This window comes from Oryctolagus cuniculus, chromosome 8 (assembly GCF_964237555.1).
Source record: "Oryctolagus cuniculus chromosome 8, mOryCun1.1, whole genome shotgun sequence".
Taxonomy (NCBI): Eukaryota; Metazoa; Chordata; class Mammalia; order Lagomorpha; family Leporidae; genus Oryctolagus; species Oryctolagus cuniculus.
In genome coordinates, this window is record NC_091439.1 from 108,979,280 (window position 1) to 108,993,575 (window position 14,296).

General features: G+C 43.1%; 1 protein-coding gene across 1 annotated transcript in view; it reads left to right on the forward strand.

The window, feature by feature from the left end:
- The window catches only part of PDCL2 (phosducin like 2), a 113,537-nt gene that overhangs the window by 87,458 nt on the left and 11,783 nt on the right, over positions 1-14,296 (forward strand). The window lies entirely within an intron of this gene.

The following is a 14,296-nucleotide window of genomic DNA, read 5'->3' on the forward strand; positions in this document are numbered from 1 at the left end:
AGGTCTCTCCCTGGCGTCCCATCTGAGCACCAGTGTGCGTCCCAGCTGCTCCACTCCGATCCAGCTCTCTGCTGTGGCAGACCTGGAGGAGGCTCTGGCTCCTGGCTTTGGACTAGCCCACCTCCAGCCATTGCAGCCATTTGGGGAGTGAGCCAGAGGATGGAAGATTCTTCCTCTCCCCCTCCCTTTTCTTCCCCCCTTCCCCAGCTCTGCCTTTCAAATAAATAAATACATCTTTTTTAAAGTATATTTTATGGGGCGGGGGGACCGGCGCTGTGGCTCACTTGGTTAATCCTCCACCTGCGGCACTGGCATCCCATATGGGCACTGGGTTCTAGTCCTGGTTGCTCCTCTTCCAGTCCAGCTCTGCTGTGGCCCGGGAGGGCAGTGGAGGATGGCCCAAGTGCTTGGGCCTCTGCACCTGCGTGAGGAGACCAGGAAGAGGCTCCTGGCTCCTGGCTTCGGATTGGCGCAGTGCCGGCCTTAGTGGCCATTTGGGGAGTGAACCAACCGAAGGAAGACCTTTCTCTCTGTCTCTCTCTCTCTCTGTCTCACCATTTATAACTCTACAAGTCAAATAAATTTAAAAAAATTAATAAAAGTTTATTTTATGTTGTGATCTAGTGTATATGTACACACTTGTTAAAAACATCTGAAACAAAGTTTCCAGAAATTACCTTACCATCACCTGGTGTCTTGTGCTTTTCTTCCCCATCCTGTTTTGGTTTTTAATAAATGAACCGATCAGTTTTATTGATTTGAAAGGCAGAGCCACAGACAGTGCTGGTTGTGACCCACTATATTGCTGACCCAAAGGGTGAAAGCATTGTCACTTTGTTCGGATATTGACGTACTTGCATTGTTTTCCATCAAGTTTGTACTGACTTACACCACCCCCTGCAAAGTATGAGAGTAAGGCCAAAGCTGACATGCTAAGTGCTTTCAGTATTTTACACCCCCCCCTCCTGAATCTGTACCTCCTCTGTGACCCCAACTTAACACCTGTCCAGCCTGGGGATTGTTTTCATCCTTTAACTCAACTTTTTTTGGTAGTAGTAAGAGGGAGAAGTCTTCAGTTCCCCTGGAGATTTACATCCTGATTTCTGTTGTTGCTATGTGTTCTCACTCAGTCTGCCTGAAGTTTTTTGTTTGTATACCATAAAAGTATTTTAAAGAATCTGTGCACTCTCTTCTCATGAAATGTTTTTAAGCATTTTATTTGGAAATAATTACAGATTCACAAGAAACTGTGAAGATGCTGTGTCCCTTTGATATCGGGATGGGCCTCCTAAAATATGATATTGGAATATGGCCTCCTTAAAGTCCCATCTGCGGTGTCTTCTGAAATTGGAATTTGGGGTGCCATACGATATCACCTATGCTTATTAGTAAGTTCCCAGTATTAATAAGCCTGTGTGTGTTCTTGCCTAATAGTCAGAGAATTCTGAATACCGGCATAAATGAACGAGGCAGCATGGTGCATTTTTAAGCTTTTATTCAGTGAGAGAAGTGCATAGGAGAGTGAAGGCTTTATCTGAAAGAGAGGGATAAGTCTGGGTTCATACTGAGTACCACATGGGAACCAGCCTCTAGACCAGGAAGCATGGGGCGAGTGGCCCGAAAGCCATGCGCCCTGGAGGCACAAGGCTCAGCAAGCCCGTGCTGGCAAAAGGCCCAGGAAAGGAAAGGGGCCAGGCTTTTAATCCACTTTCAAAGGGGAGTGGTTAATTGACCTGATTGGCTGGTGGGTACACAGGTGTGGTCAGGTAGGTCATGAGGTCACACAGGGGCGTGGTGAAGGCGTGGTCTTCCAGCTCACAAACCTAATCAGTTTTAACCTGTATGCCTGCCTACATCACCTTATCCAGTGGTTGCTGCACTATTGACATCTTAGGTAGCTGCCACACCATGTCGAGACCAGGAGACTGACATCAGTGTGCTGTGTTTCCGGTTACCTGAGGTGGAGATCTGCATGACCTCTACTACTTGTAGAACTTCGCTGGCACAGAGGTCTTGCTTTTGCTACCTCTTTGTGGTCACTCTCATTCCCTCAGAGCCCCATCCCCTGGCAATCGCTAATCCGTCCTCCATTCCTTATTATACATCAATGTGGTTGTGTTATGTGACCTTTGGAGTTTTTTTCTCTCTCGAGTTGTTCATTTTTATTGCTGAATAGTGTTCTACGTATTCATGCTTGAGCGTCATAGTTAGGCTATTTATCTGTTGTGGGACACTTTTGTTGTTTCTAGTTTTTCATTACTACAAAGAAAACTGATATGTACAGTCATGTACAGATTTTCATTTGGATGTAAGTTTTCATTTGGCTGGGAGAAATGCCAGACAGAAGTTTGGTAAATATATATGTAGATTTTTAATAAACTGTCAAACTGTCCTCCAGGGTAACCGAACCATTTTTTTCTCCCAACAGCAATGAACAAGAAATCCATTTTGCTTGCATTTTCATCAGCATTCAGTGTATCACTGTTTCTTTCCCTTTTTTTTTTTTTTTAATTTATTCTTGCTATTCTGGTAGCTGTGTAGTGATAGCCCATGTGGTCTTACCTTGCTGCTCCATAATGGTTGATGTTGAGCATTTTTTCATGTGCTTATATGCAATCCATATATCCTTTTCTGTTTATATGTTGATGGCTTCTGTTTGCTAATATTTTAAGGATTTTTGTGTCTGTATTCATGAGCAATACAGGATTTTAGTTTTATTTTATTGATCAGCTTTTGTCTGGTTGGGATATCAGCATAATACTTGAAATGTTTCTTTGATTTTTCTGGAGGAGACTGTGCGGAATTAATATTATTTCTTGAACTATTAGATCACATTCTCTAGTGAAAATGGACCTGAAGATTTTTTCTTTTGGGGAGTTTTTAAATTATGGAATCAGTTTCCTTTTTCAGATGATGAATTATAGTAGTATATGTTTATCAGGACATTAGTTCATGTCTCCTGATTGTCAAAGGTACATATGTAGAGTTGTGGTGTTTTTATTCTTCTGTTTTTTTCATAGTCTATAGTGATATTCCATATTTAGCTCCTTATATTGGTAATATGTATCTCCTCCCTACCCCCACTTTTTTGTCTTTTTAGATAATTATCAGTTTTATTGATTTCCCCTACTTTCTGCCAAGGAACCAGGTTTTTCTTTCATTGGGTTTTCTCTAGTGTTTCTGATTTAAATTTCATTTGTCTTTCTTACCTTTATTTTATGCCATTTTCCTGTGTTTGCATGTGTTTTTAACTTATTCTGAAGTTGGGGTTTAGATTTTTGATCTGAGAATTTTTCTTTGTAAAAAGTCTTATTTGAAAGGCAGTTATACAGAGAGGAGGAGGCAGAGAAGGAGATCTCTGGTTCACTCTCCAGATGGTAGCAGGGGCTGGGGCTGGGCCAGGGTGAAGCCAGGGGCTTCATCAGGATCTCCCACGGGGAGAATTTGAGCTGAGCCACTTTCCACTGCTTTACCAGGCAACTTAGCAGGGAGTTGGATCCAAGGGGGAATCCGGGACTTGAACCAGCGCTCCTTTGGGATGCAGGTGTCCCATATGGTGGCTTAATTCGCTGTGCTACAGCCCAGCACTGAGAATTTTCCTCTTTTCTCATATAAGAATTTAGTACTGTAAATCTCCTATTTTCTGCTTTCACTGCCTTCTACAAATTTTAATGTGCTACATTTTCATTTTCATTCTATTTCATACTTTTTAATTTTCTGAGACTTACTCTTTGACCAATAGATTATTTAGAAGTGTGCTCTTAGTTTTTCCTGTGATCTTTCTGTTAGCAGTTTCACTGTAATTTCCAGTTTCATTGTGTTAAATTCCAGGAGAGAAAATACTGTGTTATTTCAGCTTGTTGAGGTTTGTCCAGTCATCCATGATAGTGTCTGAGTTGATGTATGTTCCATAAAATATGCTTGGATATGTAACAAATAATGGGAAAGAATGTATTCATATATTCTGTTTTGGGATGAAGAATTCAGTACATATGTTTAGATATGTTGGTTGCTGGTATTGTTGAGTTTCTATAATCTTAGTGATTTTCTCTCCAGTTTTATCAATTATTGAGAGAGGATAGTTGAGGCCTCCTGCTAGATTTCAGGTTTACATACATGTCCATTTAGTATGGTCAGTTTCTTCTTCCGTGTTTTTACAAGACCATTCAATGTTGTCTTAAGCATGTCCCTTCAGGATTTCTGTGTCTTCTTGGTGAATGTGATACAGTGGCCCTCTGTGTCTCTGGTTTGCTTTTTTGACATCTGCTTTATCTGAGATTACTATACCTGCTTATGATGTCTTTTTATTCATGTGTGTTTTTTTCTATTTTTTGTTGTGCTCACTTGTATTGTTACTTGAAGTGAATTTCTCCTGGAAAGCATGTAGTTGGCATTGTGTTTTTGAATTCACTCTGCCAATTTGTTTTAATTAATGTATTGAATCCATTAATATGTAATATAATAATTGACATGTCAGGACTTAAATCTTATATTTTATTTTTCTGTTTTTCTTTCTTTCTTTTTTTTTTTTTTTTTTGGACAGGCAGAGTTAAAGAGAAAGGTCTTCCTTTTCCGTTGGTTCACCCCCCAAATGGCCACTACCGCCGGCATGCACCACTGATCCGAAGCCAGGATCCAGGTGCTTCTCCTGGTCTCTCATGCAGGTGCAGGGCCCAAAGACCTGGGCCATCATCCACTGCCTTTCCGGGCCACAGCAGAGAGCTGGCCTGGAAGAGGGGCAACCGGGACAGAATCCGGCGCCCCAACCGGGACTAGAACCCGGGGTGCCCCGGTGCCACAGGCGTAGAATTAGCCGAGTGAGCCGCGGTGCTGGCCTACTTTTCTGTTTTCATTTTCCTATTTTACTTGCAGTTTGTTCAGCTTTTTTTTTTTTTCCCCAGATTCTATCCTGATTTACTGTTAATGTTCTGATCATCTCTTTGAACAGTGTTTTGTTAGTGATTGCTAAAGGTGTTAACAGTGTGTGTTCATAACTTAATGACGCCTAGTGTCACTAATATTCTGTCATTTCTTTGGAACCATAGAAACCTTACGCCTGTTTAAGTCCCTCTACTCTTCCCCCATTTCTCGTATCATTCCTTTTTGTATTTTCTCTATATTTCCGGGTCAGTTTTGCACAACTATAATAAAATACTTGAGACTGGTAACTGTCAATAAAAGAGGTCATTGTAGCTCACAGTTCTGGTGATCCAAGGGCCCATATCTGGCAATGGTCTTTTTAGTGGCAAAGTCCTGAGGTGGCTGGAGCGCATCAGGAGAGATGCACAGGCACGCGGTTGTATCCTTTTGTTGTTCTCTGTCCTGTTCTCAGTCCACAGTGTTTGATCGTGGCAGTGCCAGCTGGATGATTTTATCTAATTCTAATCAGTTTCTAAAGGCCACACCTTTAAACCCCACCACAGTTGGATTGTTCCAACCTCTCACATTTTCACATGTGTACTAATTTTGAACACATTCAAATAAAACCATAGCATAGCTTTATCACACAGTGTTCTAGTTGTTGCTTCAATAGACAGAAATTACATGTGTCTCTGTGTGTGTATGTGTGTGATTTGAGAAGAAAAATGGCTTTTGTATTTACCAATGGTTTTACTCTATTCTTCATCGTGATTTTCTACTAGGTCTTTTTTTTTTTCCCCTGAGAGAGAGAGTTACAGACAATGAGAGGGAGAGATGGAGAGAAAGGTCTTCCCTCTGTTGGTTTACTCCCTAAATGGCTGCAATGACCAGAGCTGAGCTGATCCAAAGCCAGGAGACAGGTGCTTCCTCCCGGTTTCCCACAAGGGTGCAGGGCCCATGCACTTGAGCCATCTTCTACTGCCTTCCTAGGCCATAGCAGAGAGCTGGATTGGAAGAGGAGCAGCCAGGACTAGAACTGGCGCCCATATGGGCAGGCAGAAGATTAACCCACTGTGCCACAGTGCCAGCCCCTACTAGTTCTTTTTTATAATTTCTTTCCTATTTTTTTAAAAAGATTTATTTTATTCATTTGAAAGAGTTAAGAGATAGAGCCAGAGAGAGAGAGAGAGGTCTTTCATCTGCTGGTTCACTCCCCAAATGGCCATAACGGCCAGAACTGAGCTGATCGTAAGCTAGGAGTCAGGAGCTTCCTCCAGGTCTCCCACACAGGTACAAGGTCCCAAGCACTTGGACCATCTTCCAGTGCTTTCCCAGGCCACAGCAGAGAGCTGGATTGGAAGTGGAACAGCTGGGACTCGAACTGGTGTTCATATGGGATGCCGGCACTGCAGGCTGGGGCTTTAACCTGCTGTGCCACAATGCCAGCCCCAATTTCCTTCCTATTTGAACAACTTTGTATAGTTATTCTTCTAGGGCTGACTTGCTCCTGACACATTCTGTCAGTTTCTCCTCATCTGAGGATGTTTCTTTCATAAAGGCTGTTTTGCTTAGATACAGAATTCTAGGTTTTTTGTTTTTTTTTTTTTTTTCTCAGCACTTGAAAAATGGTTCAGGGCATAAAAATATAAATGTAAATTTTAAATAGTTATTAATTGTGACCATAATGGTCTCAGTGTTTAAGAAAAAAAATTTTAGTAGGATTTATTTGTTTGAAAGAGTTATATAGAGACAGAGATCTCTCTGCTGGTTCACTCCTCAGATACCTGCAACTGCCAGGCTGGCTAGGAGCGAGGACTTCTTCCAGGTCTCTCATGGTGCTTGGGCCATCTTCCACTGTTTTCCCCAGGCCATCAGCAGGGAGCTGGATTGGAAGTGGGACAGATGGGACTCAAAGCAGCACCTGTATGGGATGCTGGTGCTGCAGGTGGCTTTACCCACTGTGCCACAACGTCAGCTCCAGAAAGGTTTTTCTTTTAAATTGTGATCACTTTGAGTACAGTGTAAATATATGTGATTTTATTAAGCAGTTATTAAACATAAATGCGTCTCTTTGAAGAGGACTGTTCTTTTAATTGAATTCATATATCGGTAATGAATAACTTAGACTAGTCTCCGTGGAAATTAATAGCACAATGAAAAAGTGTTAAGCCATTGTAAGTATGAAGCTTATAAGAGATTGATTTTTGTTAAGCGTATCATTTAGAATCATAGTAGAATTTTAATATTTATATCATAGTAGAATGTATATATATCATTTTATATGTATCATATATATCATAGTAGAATTTTAGTATATTCCTGTTAAATTAATCTAAATATAGGGGGCGGCGCTGTGGTGCAGTGGGTTAATGCCCTGGCCTGAAGCGCTGGCATCCCATAGGGGCGCCAGTTTGAGACCTGGCTGCTCCAATTCCTGTCCAGCTCTCTGCTATGGCCTGGGAAAGCAGTAGAAGGTGGTTCAACTCCTTGGGCCCCTGCACCTGTGTGGGAGGCCAGGAAGAAGCTCCTGGCTCCTGGCTTTGGATTGGCAGAGCTCAGGCTGTTGCGGCTATCTGGGGAGTGAACCATCAGATGGAAGACCTCTCTCTGCCTCTCTCTGTCTCTCTCTGTCTCTCTTCTCTCTGTGTAACTCTGACTTTCAAATAAATAAATATGTCTTTAAAAATTAATCTAAATATAGTAAGATCAAGTAGGAATGAAAAAATGAGCAGAGAAAAGGATGAGCTGCAGCTGTGTCCAGGTGGAAGCACGTGGGTTCATGATGCGTCTCAGTGAGTGCTCTAAGAAACACACAGCACCAGCCCGGGGGGCGTGCTGCTTGTGCTTGAAGATACGGCTCCGCCTTGACAGAGTCAAGGGTTTTCAGTCTTCAAATCGTGCAGAATATCTCAGAATATCACAAGACACAAGTGATTGGCGGACCACTGTGGGGAGCAACTCGGACTAGACTGTTACTGGAATTAAGACTTATTTTATGCATCTGCTCTCCCACAATATGGCGCTGGGAGAGGAGGAAACAGCTTCTATACAGCTGCCTCCAGTTCAACCAATAAACAGCAGGACCTGCTCCTGATTGGAGGAGAGCAGCGTATCGGCTTGTGGGCAGCCGAGTTGGGATTGGTGGAAGAGGACTATAAAGGAGGAGAGAGACAACATGCACCAGGAACATCTAAGGGGAACACCTGAGCAGCCCCGAGAGAGCCGGCCGGCGGTGTGCCGCTCCCCTGCGGAAGTGGGGAAAGTGGCAGGGGGAACCGCCCTTCCACGGAGGTGGAAGGGACAGTAGCCAACCCGGGAAGAACCAGCAGCAAACCCGGGGAGGGCTGAGCAGACAAAAGAACAGCGCAGGGTCCTGTGTCGTTCCTCCGCGAAGACGGGGAGCGACAGACCACACTTGTCTTTCCTCATGTTTCTGAGAATGGTGAAAGTACACGTCTTGAGTTCTATTTCAAAATGCTTCATAGATCTTAAATTCTAAATAATTGTAGATAAATTCTAAGTCTAGGATCCTGTCCATAAGCTTTTTACTTGCCTGAACGTAGCAGTGACTATTATCAGTACTTCTTAACACTATTTTAATTGTATTCTCTCTCAGGTTAGCTCTTCCATGGGTTTTTAGTCTCACTTGCTGAAGTCCTGTCATAACACTTGGGGCCAAAATATTTGCTTTTTAATGCCAGGCTTTGCCTTTAAAGACAAAACTGCACCATGAATGTATGGTGTCTTCACTGCAACAAATTCTCTGATACGGTATTTCAGATTATTCCTCTGACTGATGTTCTGCATGTTTTAAAAAAATCAACAGCTGTGCACCGAAGCAAAATTGTACTTGTAGGAGAGGTAGATCTGTATCTGCAAAGTGGGAAGGTTCCGCCGTAGGGTTTGGAAGGATGAACCAGTGTGGTGCCCCAGTCTTGGTACTGGTTCTAGTAAATGGCCAGTAGCTCCGGAAATTAAGAATCTGTGAACTGACTCCTTTGAAACCGTTGGCCTGCAGTGTGAAGATGGCTGGGTTAAAGTCTAATCTTTCCTCTCTGGGCTGTGATCCTGAGTCTCCGGCTGTGCAGCACTCCTCTCTGTGCGGTTCACAGCTGTTCCGGTTTCCTTAAGAACCGTTGTCGCTGTGCAGTCAGTACCGCTGCTTCTCTGTGCCTTTTGGCAGTGAGGATTCTTGAGTGGAGCAGTTGTTTTGTTCTTCCTCTTCCTCCTGTTTGTATTTTTTATTTACAAGACACTCCCTTCGGATTTTGATTTTCTTCCATTGCATCAGATTTTGTTGTGTTTAAATGAGTAAAATTCACTGAATCTGATGTTTCCTCACCTTGGAATGTGTAGATTCTGTCATAGTGAATTAAGGAATGAGAGAGTAAGGAACAGAATTTCCTCCAGCTCTACATTTAATGGGACTGCTGAAGGGAAGAAGGTCACTAACTGGTGGGTGTTGAGACACAGTGGATCTGCTGCCACTTGGGATGCCTGGATTCTGTTGTGGGATGATTAGGGACCCGGTCCTGCCTGTGCTCCTGACCCAGCCTTGTGCTGATGCACACCAGGGTGGCAATGGATGGTAGCTCAGATGCCTGGATCATTGCCGCCCACATTGTAGATGAGATGTCCAGGAATTCCTGGCTCCTGGCTTTGGCCTGACGCAGCTCCAGCTGTTGTGGGCATTTGAGGAACCAGCGGATGTCTTCTGTCTCTCTTTCTCTCTCCACCTTTACAAAAAGTGGAACCAAATTGTAGAAACACTGTAACAAATTAAGAATGCATTTGATGGATTTATCAGCAGACCAGACAGGGTTAAGGAGTATCTTGAGGATAACTTGATTCAAAACTGAAAAGCAAAGAGTAAAAGACTGAAACCACCAGAACAGATGATTTTTTTAAAGATTTGTTTATTTTAAAGTCAGAGTTATACAGAGAGAGAAGGAGAGGCAGAGAGAGAGAGAGAGATATCAGTCTTCCATCCGCTGGTTCACTCCCCAGTTGGCCGCAGCGGCCGGAGCTGGGCTGATCTGAAGCCAGGAGCCAGGATCTTCTTCCGGGTCTCCCACACAGGTACAGGGGCCTGAGGACTTGGGCCATCTTCTGCTGCTTTCCCAGGCCATAGCAGAGAGCTGGATCGAAAGTGGAGCAGCTGGGACTCAAACCGGCGCCCATGTGGGATGGTGGCACTGCAGGTGGCGGCCCCAGAACGGATTATTTAAGAACAGTGGTTGGGGCCAAAGCATTGTGGCACAACAGGTTAAGCCACCATCTGCAGAGCTGACATCCCATATTGGCATTGGCAAATGGCTCCAGTTCATGTCCCGGCTACTCCACTTCTGATCCAGCTCCCTCCTAATGTGCCTGGGAAAGCAGCAGAAGATGGCCGAAGTGCACCCACGTGGGAGATCTGGATGAAGCTCCAGGTTCCTGTTTTTCGGCCTGGCCCAGCCCTGGCCACTAAGGGCATCAGAGGAGTGAACCAGCAGATGGAAGTTTTCTCTGTTACTCCCTCTCTCTGTAACTTTGGCTTTCAAATAAATAATAAATCTTAAAAAAAAAAAAGCCAACAGGATGGCACTATAAAATTATGCATGAGAATACCAGACAGAGGACAAAAAGGGAAAGAGAAAGAAGAAATACTTGAAGCAATAATGAGTGAAAATTTCCCCAAATAAATATCAAATACCAGATCACAGATCCCAAAAAGTCAGAAAACACCGAACAGGATATATGCCCCGCCATGCCACTTATATTTAAATTGCAGAAAATAAAAAATAAAGAACAATCCTGAAACAAGTACACATTACCCATAGAGGAGCAAAGATAAGATTTACATTCAGCCTCTCCCCAGGTAGTATATAAGGGAGAGTAGATAGAGTTAAATATTTCAGTTTCCAGTATTCGGAGGAAAATAGCCTGTAGTTTACAATTTGTACTCTCTAAAATTCTTCTTCAATGGTGAATGAGAAATAGACTTTGAGACAAAGAAATTGAGAGTATATTTGGTTATCAGATCTGTTTTATAAGAAATATTAAAAGTTTTTTAAAGATTTACATATTTGAAAGAGCCCTGGAGAAAGAGGGGGAGAAACAGGTTTTCCATGGTTGACTCTCCAAATGGCTGCAGTGGCCGGGACTGGACCAGGAGCTTCATTGGGGTCGCCTCCAGTGGGCAGCAGGGACCTAAGCTCTTGGACCAACTTCCACTGCTTTTCTTAGGCGATTAGCAGGGAGCTGGACCAGAATGGGAGCAACTGGGACATGAACTAGTGCCCACGAGGGATGCTGGTGTTGCAGGCGGCAGCTTGACCTAGCGTGCCACAGTGCTGGCCCCAGATGTGTTCAATTCTTTACAGAGAAGGGAGACTGTGGAAGTTAGGAATCTAGTTCTGCAAGAGTATCAGAGAAGGAATAAATAAAGGCAAAATACCTTAATTGAGCTAATAGACAACAGTTCAAAATATTAGTAACTGTGTTTGATTGTGTTTGCTTATATAGATGTCTATGTAAATGTGGAATAAAGGACAGGAGGGATGAATTAGGATTATTATGTTATATTCACTACCCATGAAGTGGTATGGTATTATTTGAAAGTGGACATGGTTTGTCAGTGTTAGAATTAAATGGAAGACTAAATAAAAGTGGTGTGTGTGTATAGGGGTGGGGGAACCCCTACAGCTGACACCATACTTATGATGAGAATCTAGAGCAAAGATTCCCAATGTAATCATGAACAAAGGATGCCCCTTTGTTCAACATCTACTGGAAGTCTTATGCAGTAAGATAAAATGAAAGAGAAGCTTATACTAATTGGGAAGAAAGAAATAAAACTATTTGCAGATGGTATGATCACATATATGTTGAAAATCCAAAAGAATGGCAACAAGCAAACACAATGGAAACAACCTGCTGGAACCAGTGAGTAATTACAGCAAAGTAGTAGGAAGCAAGATGAATGAGGAATGTGGCATTTAAGAAGCACTACTGTTTCCATTAATACTCCAAAAAAGGACTAAGTAGGTGTAAGTCTACAAAATAGAAACTCTGTATGAAGATGACTTTAAAATATGGATCAAAGACACAGAAGAACTGAATGAGAGAATGTGTTTATGGAGAAGACTCAATATTACCAAGGTGTCAGTTCTTCCTAACTTGATCTGTAGATACAGTGCAATCCCAGTTAGAATCCTAGTGAGTGATTTTGTGTATATCAGCAAATTGATTCACAAGTGTATATGGAGAGGCAAAGACCTATAATAACCGACTCAGAATTGAAGGAAAAGAACCAAGTTGAGGTTTGACTCTGCTGACTTCAAGCTTCACTGTGAAGACAGTGTGCTATTGCTGACAGGACAGATAGATGAGTGGGACGGAGCAGAGAGGAAGAAATCGACCTGTGTAAATGCGGCCTAGTGATCGTTGACAGGGGAACAAAAGCAGTAAAAATGGTGGTGGGAGGGCTGGGTATCCATGCTGCCAAAGAAGACATATGGATGGCAAATGAGAAAAGATGTTCCGCATCACTTGTCAACAGTAAATGCAAACTGGACCAACAATGAAATCCCATAAACCTCTTTGATTTGCTAAAACCAGCATACTGACTGCCAGCAATGATGGTGAGGGTGTGGAGCGACAACCTCATGTCTGTGTCTGGTTAGAATACTGAGGTACAGCCATTTTGAAAGGCGATTTGCCAGCTTCTTACAAAATTAGATGTGGTCTTAGCATACCGTATGATTTCAGTAGTCACAGGCCTTGATATTTAACCGAAAGGGGTTGAGTACCTAAGTCCGTATAGCAGCCTTCACATGGATGTTTATAGTAGCTTTTTTATGATTGCCAAAATTTGGAAGCAACAAAGATGTCTTTCATTAGGTGAGTGGATAAGTGAGCTGGGATGCATTGAGATACCAAGCCATGAAAAGACATGACTACGTGCACAAAGCCAATATGAAGATGCTACATATTGCATGATTCCAACTTTATGACATTTTGGAAAAGGCAAATTACAGTGACAGTAAAAAGGTTGATCCCAGAGATCATGGGGAGGAAGAGATTATTAAGAGTATAGAGGTTTTTATAGCAGCAACGGAGCTATTCTGTATGGTATAAGGCTGGATACATGTCACTGTTGGTTTGCCCAAACCCATACACTGTACGGCACCAAGAGTGAAGCCCAAGGTAAGCTATGTATTTTAGATGATAAGGATGTGTCAGGTAGGTTAATCAGTTGTGTTGGGCATTACCACTCTGGGGAGGATATGGGGAGACCTGGGGATGTATGGAGGCAGAGGCTGTAAAGGAAATCTCTACCGTATATTCAGCTGCTAAAACAGCAATATTAAATTTTAAAAATAAGGAACTAACAATGTTTTAAAGTCTTTTCTTTTTTGTAATTGTTGCTTAAAATATTGTTTTTCTAATAGAACGGTAATTTAGGTTCTTAACATTTTTTATGGCAAGAAGTATTTGCGTTTCTGAGATTTAGGTTTTGTTAATAAAAGAACATTTATAGTCCCAATTAGACTGTGTCCTTCAAATCATATGGGATAAGTAGGTTAACAGACCTCCCTCATCAGGGTGTGCAGGTCTGAATTAGTACATGTGAGGCTTGTGAATAGGGCTTTCTGCATAGTAAAGTGCTTGGCATTACTAATTGCTGATTGGGATGATGCTGAGACTGACCTCTCCATTGTCCTGGTGCCCGGCCCTGGTGGTCAGTAGGTCTCCTCTGGCCTTGGCAGACCCCTGCAGCATGTTTTGATGGCTAGCACTTTGTAATCAGTAGTGACAGTTTGAGTGGGGCTTTGCCTTTTTGTCCTGTGTGATTCAGAGCAAACTTTCACCGTTTCTTTTCTTGCCCTTCTCATCTCAAGAAATGCCCTTTCTCACCCGTTTTGCATTCTGAGCAGCCACACTGGACTTAATCTTTACCCAGATGCTGTAGTCTTTCCTATGTCTAGCCCATCGCACACACTGTTCCCTTTGGACAAGGCACATTCCTTCTCTCCCTCCCTGCTTGCTGTATTTGGTTCAGTCATGTGTGTGCTTTCTTTAAATGCCTCCTCTTTTTTTATTTTTTTTGACAGGCAGAGTGGACAGAGACAGAGAGAAAGGTCTTCCTTTTTCCGTTGGTTCATCCCCCAAGTGGCCTCTGCGGCCAGTGTGCTGCAGCCAGCGCACCGCGCCGATCCAAAGCCAGGAGCCAGGTGCCTCTCCTGGTTTCCCATGCGGGTGCAGGGCCCAAGGACTTGGCCCATCCTCCACTGCACTCCTGGGCCACAGCAGAGAGCTGGCCTGGAAGAGGGGCAACCAGGACAGAATCCGGTGCCCTGACTGGGACTAGAACCCGGTGTACCAGCGCCGCAGGCGGAGGATTAGCCTATTGAGCCGTGGCGCCGGCCCCTCCTCTTTTTTTTTTTTTTTT